The 14,611-nt window shown below is 35.4% G+C and overlaps 1 protein-coding gene across 2 annotated transcripts in view; it reads right to left on the bottom strand.

The window, feature by feature from the left end:
* Positions 1-14,611, bottom strand: part of EML4 (EMAP like 4) — a 138,449-nt gene that overhangs the window by 122,772 nt on the left and 1,066 nt on the right. The window lies entirely within an intron of this gene.

Genomic DNA, 14,611 nt, shown 5'->3' with positions numbered 1-14,611 from the left:
GGAAACTGGAACTCAAATCAATGGTGTGGACCAGAAGGAAGAAAGAAACATCCAACCAGAAAAGAATGAAGAAACAAGAATTCGGAAAAATGAGGAGAGGCTTAGGAACCTCCAGGAGATCTTGAAATGTTCCAACATCCAAATTATAGGGGTACCAGAAGGAGAAGAGGAAGAACAAAAAATTGAAAACTTATTTGAACAAATAACGAAGGAGAACTTCCCTAATCTGGCAATGAAAATAGACTTCCAGGAAGTCCGGGAAGCTCAGAGAGTCCCAAAGAAGCTGGACCCAAGGAGGAACATACCAAGGCACATCATCATTACATTGCCCAAGACTAAAGATAAGGAGAGAATCTTAGAAGCAGCAAGAGAAGAGGACACAGTTACCTACAAAGGAGTGCCCATAAGACTGTCAGCTGATTTCTCAAAAGAGATCTTACAGGCAAGAAGGGGCCGGAAAGAAGTATTCAAAGTATTGAAAGGCAAGGACCTACATCCAAGATTGCTCTATCCAGCAAAGCTTTCATTTAGAATGGAAGGGCAGATAAAGTGCTTCTCAGATAAGGTCAAGTTAAAGGAGTTCATCATCACCAAGCCCTCATTATATGAAAGGTTAAAGGGATTTATCTAAGAAAAAGAAGATAAAAAATACAAACAGTAAAAATGACAGCAAACCCACAGTTATTAACAACCACACCTAAAACAAAAACAAAAGCAAACTAAGCAAACAACTAGAACAGGAACAGAACCACAGAAATGGAGATCACATGGAAGGTTATCAACAGGGGAGTGGGAGGGGGAGGGGGGGAAGGTACAGAGAATAAGTAGCATAAATGGTAGGTAGAAAATAAACAGGGGGAGGGTAAGAACAGTATAGGAAATGTAGAAGCCAAAGAACTTACATGTATGACCCATGGACATGAACTAAAGGGGGGGGAATGTGGGAGCGAAGGGGTGTGAAAGATGGAATGGAGTGAAGGGGGGGGAAATGGGACAACTGTAATAGCATAATCAATAAAACATATTTAAAAAAAGAAAAAAGAATGCATTTCATTTGAAGATGGAAATGCCAGACAAATTCCCAAAGGAAAGAATACACTAAGTTTTACTAAGTCCAATAATACAAAATAGCAGAGGGGCTAATCCAGGGATACAAAAAACATCCTCAATGAAAGGTAAGAACAGATAAGCAGACAAAGAAAACAATTTTCAAAACCATGCTCTAAAGACACTTTCTCATACAACTCTTAGAAACGTGTCCTTATCTTATCTGTTGGTTTTAAAATTCCCTCATTTCCCTAGGGTATATGGCAGTTCTGTCAGTATCTTACATATACACGTAACACATAATATAACAAGGATATAAGAAACAAGATAACAAGAAATGAGGCAAGAAAAAGGATACTGAGAGGATCTACATAAGATCCCAAAAATTAGCCCTGGCTGGTGTGGCTCAGTGGATTGCATGCCAGCCTGCAAACTGAAAGGTCTCTGGTTCGATTGCCAATCAGGCAGGGTACATGCCTGGGTTGCGGGCCAGGTCCCCAGCTGGGAGCGTGTGAGAGGCAAGTGATCAATGTTTCTCTCCCACATCGATGTTTCTCTCCTTCTCACATCAATGTTTCTCTTCCTCTCACATTAATTTCTAGACACTTAAAACAACTGCCTAAGGTAGGTCAGAACACTTAAAACTGTATCAATGGTTTTCAAACTACTGAAACAACTTTGTTGTTGCTGTGAGTCTTACCCAAAATACATCTAACATCATCTTACAGGTCTTATCCAAAAACATCTAACATCATCTTATAGGTGCTACTATTAAACAGCTGTTCAAAGCACAGCAAACAGCTTGAACTGCTTAAAGTACCAAAGTAGGTGTTAAGGTCCGGAAAGAAAGAGGGCCAGAAGGTGAAAGAGGTGACCTCATCCTAGCCACACAACCCACTGTTTGCCTCTACCATCACCACCACCCACAAACAGCTGTTTGGAGATCTCCACAGCATCCTGGGAATTCTCCTTAGTAACTGAATAGGGCCCTGAATTCAGGTTGACAAACAGTGGCCTATAGTAATCAACCTACAAAAAAATAAGATTTTATAGAAATACAATCAATTCTTCCACCAGAAAAAAATACTAAAACTAAAAAAAAAAAAAAACAAACATGTCCAAACATATAAAAGTACTAATAAACAACACAATCATATATAAATGATAAAATGACAAATCAAGAATCTGAGAATGAACACCTAAGAAAATATATAGATTCCCAAACCTTGTAAGATCAGACACAGCGACTAAGATATATGGTAACAAAATAGCCTTAGCACAATTGTCAATGTTTTACCTACCTGTTTTTGCATCCTCAAGATTACTTTTCTCTAAGCTTATGTGGATACAACCAAACCTCACACAGGTTACATCACCATCTGTGCTATGACAGAAAGGACAGTATGTTTTGAATTGACAATGCAGATATCAATGTTTAAACAGGACTCATTGATGTCATAAGAGTGAATAATTTAATGAAAATTATTTGTCTATCTCCCCTCACTAATATAAGCTTCAGTAGAACAGATATTTTTTCTTTTGTTCACTGGTACAGTCACCATATGAAAACAATTCCTGGTGTGTAGCAGTTGCTGAATAAATATTTGTTGATTAGATTTTAATTTGGGGAGATATAGTTAATTTCAGTCACCAAAAGGCTGTCACAGATATTACTACAATCATCCCCGTATGAGGAGTTGTTAATAACAGGTTCAGTCTTATTCCATCTGCTTAACAGTTACCTCTGAGGGTATTTTTTTAAGCTGAAATTAAGATGTTTTAGTCCTTTAGAAAATTATTACAGTTAACTTATGTAAACTGCTGACATAGTTCCTGAAATCATAGCTGAATAACTGTTAGGTCTTTGCCTTGCTATCCCTTTTCAAAAAGTTATTCATGTGAACCAAATTTCTTGAAATGACCACAAACTACAGCATCAATGATTAGTATGTCCTAAAGCAAGTACATATACTATAGGTCATAGACTAAACAATCAAGGATTCATACTCCATCAAAGACATAGAAAAAGCAAGTATCTTAGAAAACTAACACTTAAACAGGCAACAAAGAGGACAGAAGTCACTGAATTCGCTGCCTTAAAATACAGTGACATCAGGAGGGTACATAATGACAATAGCCCCTCCATGGGTTGGAAAAAAAAAAATCAAAGTGAGTTCCGTAGGTATGGATAGTGTGTCCTTTTCTCATGTCTATATAGGAGCAGGGGGAAAAGTAAATGTCATTCCTTTAAATTGTTTCCAAGAGCTGAGAGGACCATTGTGACCCAACCTTTATTTTTCTTATAGCCTAAACAAAGACACAGATTTGAAAAAACATAAAAGGCTAAATGGTAGAGGTTTAAGGTAGCCCTCCATGTTTCCAAAACTTCCTATACTTCACCATCACAATTCTTATTACTCCGTATTTTAAAAACCTACATTATAAGCTCCATAAGAGCTTTGTTTATAGCTGGAAGACTGCTGAGCACATACCAAGCATTCAATAAATATTTCCTGACTAAATATTTCCTGAGTCCCCCACAAAATTATAAGCTTCATGACAGCAGGGATTTCGAGTGTCTCATTCACCAATCTACCACTGCACTTAGTGTAATAGTGTGAGCCAAAGAAGCTAATTAAAACCCATTTACTTATTGAACTTGTTTATGACCAAGAAACAAACAAAAAAAACTGTGACCTATATGAGACCTATAACCTTAGCCCAATTAAAGTATGCACTAATAAACCAAGAAGTTTCAGCATGCATGTAATCATTAAATCTCACTAACGAAAATATCAAGGAAAGTCAAATATTGATTACTTTCCTAATCAGCTCTCTTTATTCTAAACTTCGTTTCCCAATACCTTATCTCAAATAATGCACAGTATCAGATCCTTAAAAATCAAGAAATTGTGCCAAAGACATCCAAACCAACCACAATTGGAGAGAATTAAAGATGAATGCCAAGAGGTACACCAAGTAGTCAAAGAAAATCAAAGGCGATGCCCCAACTAAACTGAAAACAGGATATCCTTCAAACTTTAAAAGAAAAAAAAAGAACCTCCTACTCACTCATCAACAGAAGTCAGTTATGACACTATTCTGGAACAAATGGCTCAAAGTAAAGTGCAAAGTTTGTCATTTGCTCTGATGTGTCAAAGACCAGGCTATTACTGTCACTTTGAGATCGGTATGCAAGAGTAAAAAAATAATTTAAGGAAAAATATCAGATATCAACACTAAACAGTTCTGTTTTAAAACAGGAAGTCATCAATTTTGGAAAGTCAGAGAAAGTACATCTCAGAAAAAAAGTTTTTAAGGAAAAAATTGTATTATTAATTGTGGAATACTGCAAATATAATATAATTTGACTCTATAACATACTAACACCTCACTGATCCAAGGATTTATCTTAACAAAAGAAACAAAAAGATAACCTTAACGAAAGAAAATACAGGGAGCATAAGTGGTCTATAATTTAAAACACACATGTATCATCACGTTTGTGAACTAAAAGCTCATGCACTTATACTAAGGTCCTCATTCAAAATGTTAAAATGTATTATTTTACTCTGAGGAACATCTGGTATCCTGTTATTCACAGAATCATCAACATCAGCAATATTTATTAGTTATGATCCTGTCCCTGTAGGTGTGACACCACACAATTTAAATACGTATAGGTCTTGAACTTTGGGTTCTTCCTTTTTGAAGTTCAAAACAATCCTTACGTAAGTCAAACCAGCTTTGTTATCTGGTTTCCCAGCCCACAGCAGATTTAAAATTGGAAATTAAAAAAAGAGACTAGAAACAAATAGATCTAGAGACAAGAGACTAGATCTAGAAACGATAACCAATCCCGTAACAATGAGCACCTCTAGAGTCTAGAATACCAACTTGTGCCAAATGGAACCAAAACTTCTTAGGGAAACAGCCAATTGCAAAATTAGACCAGCATGTGTAAAAGAAAAGTTTGAACATCCTGTCATATCAGAAAGCAAGGAAGCCCACAAAAACCACTAGGATCAGGACTCAGAAGTCAATTTGAAGATGCACCCATAGGCCAAAGATGGAAAAATCTGAGCATTAAAAAAAAAGTTAATAGCAGCAAACAGAAATACATCAAACATATTAAAGTCTATGGGGTACAACTCACAGAATATACAGAAGAGAAAGACACATGTTAAATAGCACCAAAGGATACAATTAGCACCTGTGTTAAACTCTCTAAGACAAAATGTCTAGTTTCTTTACCAAATTCCAAAGGGAAAAAGAGAAGGGATGGGAAATAAATATAGATTAAAAGTCTTAAGAGACACAGCAACCAAATACAATGTATAAATCTTGTTTAAATTCTTATTTAAACAAACCTCTATAAAATGACACTTGTGAGAAAGTCAGGGATACTTGTATATTTGGTATTAAAAATTACTGTCAAATTTTAGGCCTGATAATGAGAGAAGAATCCTATCTTTCAAGAGATACAGGCTCAAATATTATGAATGAGATTTTTTTAATAATAAAAAGAGAGAAAACGGTAAAGCACACTGACACCATGTGACAACAGCAAGAAAGGCAACTGTAACTGTCTTGAATCATTTAGCTTGTAGATCAAACAGCCCTACACAAATAACACAGACCCATGTCTAGTGCTCATAATAACCACCATTAGTCATCCAGAATAAGTTAAATTATGCTCTATATACACAGCTTAAGAAAACAAAATGTTCAAATAATGATGTATTAAAGTTTATATTTATATTTGCATAAAAGAAAAAATAACTATAATACTTAAAGAGGAAAAAATACCATGGCTGATTTTGTCTAACAGTACCTTGCTCTCTCAAATAATTGCTGATTGTTTAAATATAGAAACAGGGTAGTAAGAAACATCCTGAAGGACTTCTCATTGACAGCAAATACACTCAAACTAATTTACATTAATGATCTAGTCCATGCCTTTAACACAATGTTTAACTTTAAGATACATTATGCAGTTACAAAATTACAAAAGAAACCCCAAAAATGTTCACTAACTTGAAATGACTTAATCTAAAACTTGAACCCTACTTAAAATTATACGAAGTATATATGTGATTATAACTGAATTGTGCATGTGAATTGTCTCACTGTGTCAAAAAGCAAGACCAAATGATGGGAATATGTCAAGACAATGCAGAAGCCAGCATGAATGGGCACCCACTAGCCAAAATGGAGCCAATTTGAGTTTCAAAATAAATTGTAATGGATTATAACCCACTGAAAAAAAAATAGAATATCTGAGTCCATATGGATATAAATAAACCAATAAATTGAAGGTATGGTAAGAAACAAAATAATTACAAAAGTTTCACAGCACTGCCTACAAAATACAAATTAATTACAAAAAATTTTAAATAGTAATTTTATAGTAGCAAAGACTCATAGACACGACCTTAATACAATGATAAAAATGGACATCACTAACAATGGGACAAATCAAAATTGTGTGCCATCTGACAGGATACAATGAGACAAAACACAGCTTCACTTCTGTGGCATTTATGCCAAAGATACATAACTTGTATCTAATCAGGAGGAAACATCAAATTTAGGGACATTCTATAATACTTGGCCTATAATCTTACAAAGTGGTAAGGTCACAAAACCCAAGGAGAAAGACTAAGGAACTGTTCCAGATTGAAGCAGACTAAACAGACAGGACAACTGAATGCAACAATTGATTCTGAACTGAATTCTTTTGCTATAAAAGACATTATTAAGACAATTAGCAAAACTTGTATGGGTCTGAAAGAGGACAGACACTACCACCTCCTGGGCTAGGTAGAAGCTGCAAACATATGCTGATAGAGGCCATATAATAAGATAAATACCTGAAACAACTTATGTGTAAGATAGGGACTGAGGCTGCTTACCTGTCACACCACTTAGTGAGTATATACATCATCTATGGAATGCAAGCCCAGAGTGGCAAGATCATTCCATTTTTTCATGAGAAACCAAAGGTCCAGATTTTTATGTGAATTTTCCCAATCTTTAAAACACTCAAAAGGGCCAAACAAAATATGTCTGTCTGCTAAATTTGAACCACAGCTGCTTCTGGCCTAGACGCATGTTTCCCAAACTAAGGCCTAGGGATAAAGGGAAACCACATGATATACATGGAACATATTCTTGGGAGCCACAATTTATCCCAAGAGTTTGCCTGGAATTTTCTGGGACAGGGGATATTTCTATTTCCATATTTTTTAAATGTTAGATTATGGGTTAGAATGCAAAGTTCATATGATTTTTAAAAACTTTTCAGTTGAGAGTGGTTTCAACCTTACAGAAAAGCTGTAAGAACAAGAATAGTACAAAGAACATCAATGGTTATTACCAAATTCACCTACTTTTAACATTTTACTCACTTACTTTATTTGCACTCAAGCATCCTCCCATCCTCTCTCGCTCCGTCCCTCTCTATATGTGGCTATGTATACATACATATTTATATGTACATACGTAAAACACACATATATATATTATACAATTTTCCCTAAACCACTGGAGAGTAAGTTACATATATCATGGCCCTTTTCCCCTAAAAACTTCAGTGTGTATTGCCTGAGAATAAAAATATTCTCTTACATAACCTTAGGATAGTTACCGACTTCAGTAAATTTAATATTGATGCGATACTTTTACCTAATCTACCATCCACTTTCTCATTTTGCCAAGTGATCATCTCTGTGCCGCACTGGAACCAAGAGTTTTCCTGGATCACACATTAAATAAACAAGCACTAACAAAAACTGATGAGCAAAAAAAAAAGGCCCGCACATAATTTTGGTGATATCCACCATCACAGATAAGCGAAGAAGTTCTCACATAATAACCCCAATAATTATGCAGTGGCCCTTTTGGTAATCTTTTAAAACCGTCCAGGAGATCCCAAGTTTGTGGTCACTAATAATAGAAAATGTACATAGATAAGCAGTAAAACTTAGTACAAAACTTAATAACACTAAGTAATGTTTTAAGTAAATTTATGATTTTGTATTGGGCCACATTCATAGCCATCCTGGGCCGCATGTGGCCCGCGGGCTGGACACCCCTGCTTTACAGCCTTAGCCCCTCTAATACAAGATCCAGTCTAGGATCAGGTACTACAAGTAGTTGTCATGTTTCTTTAGTCTCCTTTAATCTGGAGCATTTCCACAGCCTTTCTTTGTCGTAATTTTTTTTTTTTAAATGCAGTCTCTCCACCCTTTTAAAAAATAGGTGTTTCCCAATTGGAATTCAATGTTTTCTTATGATTAGATTCAGGCTACGCATTCCTGGCTGGAGAACTACATAAATGATGTATTCTCAGGGCATCACATTCAGAAGCACACAATGTCCACTGGTGCTATTTATTTTGATCATGAACTCAACGTGTTATCTGATTTCACCACTGTATAATGTTACTATCTTCCCCCTTACAACTAATAAGCAATATATAGGGAAATACGCTTAAGACCATGCAAACATCTTACTCATCAAAATATCCCCTAGATTTAGCATCAATGATTGCTATCTGAATCAATCCTTATTTAATGGCTGCGAAATTATCATATGAATTTTTAAGCTAAATAAATCTCAAGTTTTGGTTATACTCCCAGATCCCTTAGGTGTAAGCGCTCAGTCTCCTGAACTTTAGGAGCACCATAGTGCAATGGTATGTGTGCAAGACTAGAATAGTCAGGCCCAGCTTCCAGGAAAAAAAAGTGTGCTTGAGCCATGCCTTAAAGACTAGATACATTTTAAGTAGTAATGAGGGGGAGAACCAGTCAGGAAACAAACTTTATCAGGAAAGCTAGAAACACAATATGGTGAATTATTTTGCAAAAAATATATAAATAACACACCCCATTCTCTAAGTTTTATAAACCACACTTCTGTATAGTGAGTTTGCCTCAATTAAACTGATGCTAGAACTACAGATATATTTTTGCTGCTATTGATATGAACTACATTGTAATTATTATATTCAGATTCTAAAAACTTCAAAAACAGAGAACACATTTCATTATAACTACTTCAGATTGTTCATCCCCCATTCCATGTATATTGTCAACCTCTCACCTTGTCTCTCAAAGACAGAGATTAACCATTAGAAGTGTATCTTTAATCAGTCACCCAGAGTAAGAAATAAATTTTATATTGCAATTCTAAAGCAAAAATATAAAACTGAAGTTTCTTGAAGCAATATCATGTGAATCACCAATTTTTTTATCATCTCTTTTCCTTTCCTCCTCCTCCCTTTTAGTGTTGGTCTGATCCCAAAGAAATCGACTTTTAAATCCATAATACATTATACACGAGATTTGCACTCAAAAAATACCACCCCAGTCCCTGACGCAGAGCTCTTTATCAGATTGCCAACAAAATGTGGAACAAAGTTTTCATTCATTTTAGGTGAAATGAGAAGAATAAGAACAATATAATGAGTTATTTAACATTTAACATAATGAGTTTTTAAAGAACTGAATTGAGATTGTGTATGATAATTTTTTTAGCCTTCAAAGTTATTTCTCTTATGAAATAATGGTAAAGGTTATAAGTTGCAAATTATATGTTGGTCCCCTAAATTCTTCCCCAAATTTTATTGGATCATGAAATCGCCACTGCTCTGCTATGAGATTTCAAAGACAACATGAGTGTGTCACCCTTCAACAGGTTTATACTTTGGCTGGAGAAACGAGACTTACAGTAATTCTAAGACATGTAGTAATTATTTATACCTTATAAGAAGAGATATTCTGTGATAAGTGCCTAAAGAATGCTCCTATGTTAAAAGTTCAAGGGTAAACACTTTTGGCTGGGAATGAAAGGAACAAATAACGAAGGGTTTTTAGAAAGAAATATCTGAGTTGGGCCTTGATGGGTACTGAGAATAGTCACAGGGATGAAAAAATACCAACCAAATTCGGGAAACAAGAAATATGCCACTTTGGCCAGAACATATTAAGACAGCAGAAAGAAATAATGGAGGACCTTGAGAACAAGGCTGAAGTGTTTAAAGTTAGTCATTAAGGCAGTGAAGCAATCTGAGAGTGAATGGCACCATCAAATCACTGCTTTAGGAAAGTTAATCTGAAGCTCCCCTCCTCCCACCCCCACCCCCTACAATAAATCGAACAGGTGGAGATTCTTGAGGCAATCAATAATCTAATCTATGGAATAATAAGTATTTGAATTGTGGTGGTGAAAAATGCAAGGAAGGGATAAAAAAAGTGTCAAGAATTGACAATCTTAGAAGAGATTTTAATGTGGTAGGCAAAAATGGCAGAGAATCAAACATGAATCTAAGATTTCAATCCTGGGTGATACTCACAGACAGTGGAAAATAAAAAGAAGCTAAGTTAGAGGAAGAACAGTTCAGATTCAGGTATGTTAGATTTGATGTGCAGGTGAGTTAAGAAAAGTCAGTAATGGGGTAGAAAAAGAATACTGGACTCCATCAGAAAAATCTAAGTTCAAGAAAAAAAAAATTGTTAGGATCCAATGGGGAAAAAAAAACCAACAGAGCGCAAACATATCTATAGTATGATTTTAACTATGTAAAAAAAAGTAGGCATAGAAGACAACTAAAACCAATTACATCAACATATTGACGTCAGATGCATACAGATGAGCTAGAAAGATTTTTTTCTTTATTCAAAAGAAATACTGTTTTCATTATTTAAAATAAAACAACAAACCTGACAAATTAGTCTCCACCACTCCCCTCCCCCAGTAAAGTAGAAGAAAAAAATATGAACTCAAATAGTCTTTTGTAAAAAAATTATAAACTCTCTGAACCTCAGTTTCTTCACCTATGTAAGGGAAATTTCTTCTCTCCCCAGGTTAATTAGATGAGATAAAAAAGCTTTCTATAAACTACGCATCAAATAAGCAAAGTTAAGGCATTACAATAGTCTGAGACAGCTAAAACTATAGTACACAGATTTGGAAACATACTGTAGATTGGGAATCTTCCACTGAGGCAATAGTTGACGAAGTAAATCATTTCCTTACTTTTTTTAGCATCTTAGATTTCATCTGTTTTAAAATCAAAATTTTCTTCTCAAATTTCTTATGCACATTTAAATTTTTTATGTTACAGAAATGGACTCATATACATGAAATTAATAGAGTACTTTTACCATGTGTTATTCAAACTTACGCAGAAAAAAAACCTAGTAATATTATTCCCTAATATTTGAACTGCTAAATAAATTACTTCATTGTTTTTAAAAAGCCAGGTTCTGTAGAGATAAATTTAGCAATCTCCAAATGTTCTCTCAGAAGTTACATGCTTGATACATTAAGGGCACAGGATTCTAAATGGTGCTTCCCCCCTTATGCTTAAACATCTCTAAATATCTATTTAAAACCAGACAGTAAGCTCCTAAAAGGCAAGAAGCCTGTCATAGATTTGTCCTTCCCATAAAAACAACCAAACATAGTACTGGTCACAAAATAGGTGTTAACCTACACACATGTACCTAGCTAACTCATGTTATAGATGTTGTATTGACCACGTAGGAGTTACTACTCATGTCACGTTATATATGTAACTTAAGCCTGTATCCTCAGCCCTCCAACAGACAACCAATAAGTAATTAAACATTAAGAAAAAAATTCCCAATAATGTTATTACATGAAAAACATTTTTATGTGACTAAATATATAAAGAATGCTTTGGACTAGATTAATATGTAAAAATCATAGACTACATTGTTCCTTTAAGAAAGCAAGAGTAATTGAGAGAAGAATCGTAGTTCTAATACTGTAATAGGAAAAAGACTGTTTTCTTAAAACTTGTTATAAACTGAAGTATACTGCTACTGTTTGTCCACATACCCTGTACCCAGAATGTTGTTTCTTATATACACTAACCCTACAATTTCATTCATTACAATTTTTCTTTAAAAAAGTTTTAGAGTTTTGTTGCATTTTTTTTTTCTTTAATTCTTCGGAGCAGAAACAGTTACAACGGACATAGTTAGTTGTATGTTGTCTTTAAAGTATAAACACTTATTAACCTCTAGTAAATTCCAAGGTAAAACTCTTAAAATGAAAGACTTTATTATGGAAAAAAAAAAAGTTAAAAAGACTAAGCATGAAATGCACCTATCCCCTGCCTTATGAAAATAAAAAGCCATGTCAACAGCTCCCCACTTTTGAACATATACCTGAGACTTAAAATATATACTGTATATGCAATTTGTAAATGTGTATGTATGTGATTTACAAGCAGGACATCAAGATAGGTTGTTTAGGGTACTTGCCCCCACACTAAGTTTTTTTTAAACTGTTTCCAAAGTGTTGTCACTTTTAATTACCATAATTCATAAACTAAAGGATACTAGCCTAAGGGAAATTCCAGAGTACAAGCACCTGCCAGCCACGTTGCCTGAAATTCATCAGCTGCAGAGATTAAAAGCATCTTTTAGCTGTTTATTCGTAAAACTAAAGTTATACAACTAGTATATAATTTCAATGCGGTGCATATAACATAGCCAATCAATTAACATTCCTCTCAATGATTTCAAAAACCACTACACAGAGTTTTAATTGCCATTAGATATTTTATAAATTGCATGTGTCTTCCTTATCTAAACACTCAACAATTAAGGGTACAGTTTAAATTTTAAGTTTTTCACTTACAAAGTGATTCATCATAAGATCCCCTTAAATATGTTTCTTTAGAACCATTCTGTTTATAAAGCACTTAACTTTTCCGCTTATGAAAATATAGTTTTTTCACATTTTTTTAAAGAACCCATCTACTACATACACTTCCTTGAGAATAAATAAACGCTTTCAATACTTGTGACCTCAGGAGAACTTCACATGTTTTGAATTCTTGTTTGGTTAAATAAAAGTTTTTAAACATCTACTAGAATACAAGTGCTTGCCTTTACATTCATGGCTGTCCTAACAAAATAAAGATCAATGTAAGCCTCAGCTCTAGACTAGTGAACTGCAGGGAACAGAAACAAGCAATTTGGCAGGAGCTGAGCAAAGCTCTGTTTAAAGGCTACCAGAAATATATACCAGCTCAACCCCTCCCCCACCCCAACCCTTTAAGGTTTGAATTAAGATGGGGCCTAGTTTTACTCTTACAGGGGGGGACAGAAAGAGAAAGCACAGTGCTCCTGCTGAGAAGTATCTTCATCAGGAGCAGCTCCAGTAATACTCCCTCTGCTGACACAGGTTTCTCTCTTTAGGGGCCAGCATCACCCCTGTTCCTGATCAACACTATAGCTAAAGAAAGGAAAAGGGGCACCAATGTACCACCACAAAGATGGCATCAAATGAGTAAGAAAACATCCAATATTGCGGTGAGCTCTAACGCTCTTTATGAAACATGGGAGCCCTAACTGAAATCCATCATCTTTCAGTCTCTCACATAAGTTGCCTCATGAAATGGTAAGAAGGAACACAGTTATCTAACAAGGAATATCCACAATGTCAAAATAAACCTAAGTGCCCCAAATGGCGAGAAAGACTTCCTCAAAACACTTCCAGAAGTTCTCAGAACCAACAGGGGAGTAGAACAGCTAATTCTACTGTGAGTACCAGCAACTCCACCATTCCTATTGGCAGAGGGGCCAACAGTGTAGACAGCTAGGTCTCCCCGCCACCCCCAACATCCCTAAAGACACTCAAGTTTGGCCCTAGTACATGATTACCCATTTGTGACTATATAAGACAAGTCTTTCAGTCCAATGTAATTAGCAAACAGATTGGGACAGGAGGCCAAAAAAAAAAAAAAAAAAAAGGCAGTGAAAAGTTGATGCCCCTTTAAAAGGAGCCCAAGGATGAAAACAACTTCACTATGTAAGGAATTATAAGACATCAAAGGTTAGATAATGGACAACAGGTGCCTTTGGGGAGGAAAGAGTAACACTCAGTTGCCTATTTTAGGATTTCACTCTCAACACACTCTAATGTGTGCTTTTTTTTTTTTCTCCCCAGAGAAAGAACCAAAATTATGTTTTCCTAGTTAATACTTATGATGGGTCCCCTACTCTTGGACTTACTTTTTTAGATTATAAAATCCATTTAATCCCACATGTCTGAATAAAGTATTGCCCATGGCCAGATCATGTACTGATCCATGAACATGAACCAAGTAAGGATTAATTATAAAGAAATGCAAAAGAAAGGCGTCTGAATACAAGCTACCTCCAAATATAATACTCAAAATCCAAATCCAGCAGCAGGTATCACATAACTGCAGTATCAGCCAAAGCAGAAACTGTTTCTTTCACCATCTAAACAATTGAGCTCAATCTTTACAGTAACCAGATTTCAGTGGCCCCGAAGAACAGTAATTCCAGACACAGGTTATAGGGCCCTGAGTACCAGCCTGGAGTTCTGATTCCCGTGGCCAGTTACAAAATTTACTACCTTTATTTGGGTGAAAGGGGACACAAAGGATACTTGAGCCTACTTAATAACCTCTCCCTTTCTCCATTCCACAAACACAACATACTCCAAAAATGGAGAATCCTTTCTTTCCCTGATAGAGGCCCCCTTCCCCATGCAT

The sequence above is a fragment of the Desmodus rotundus genome, chromosome 5, assembly GCF_022682495.2.
Source record: "Desmodus rotundus isolate HL8 chromosome 5, HLdesRot8A.1, whole genome shotgun sequence".
Classification (NCBI taxonomy): domain Eukaryota; kingdom Metazoa; phylum Chordata; class Mammalia; order Chiroptera; family Phyllostomidae; genus Desmodus; species Desmodus rotundus.
The sequence above is the reverse complement of the archived record's forward strand: the minus strand, read 5'-3'. Positions and strand labels throughout refer to the sequence as shown.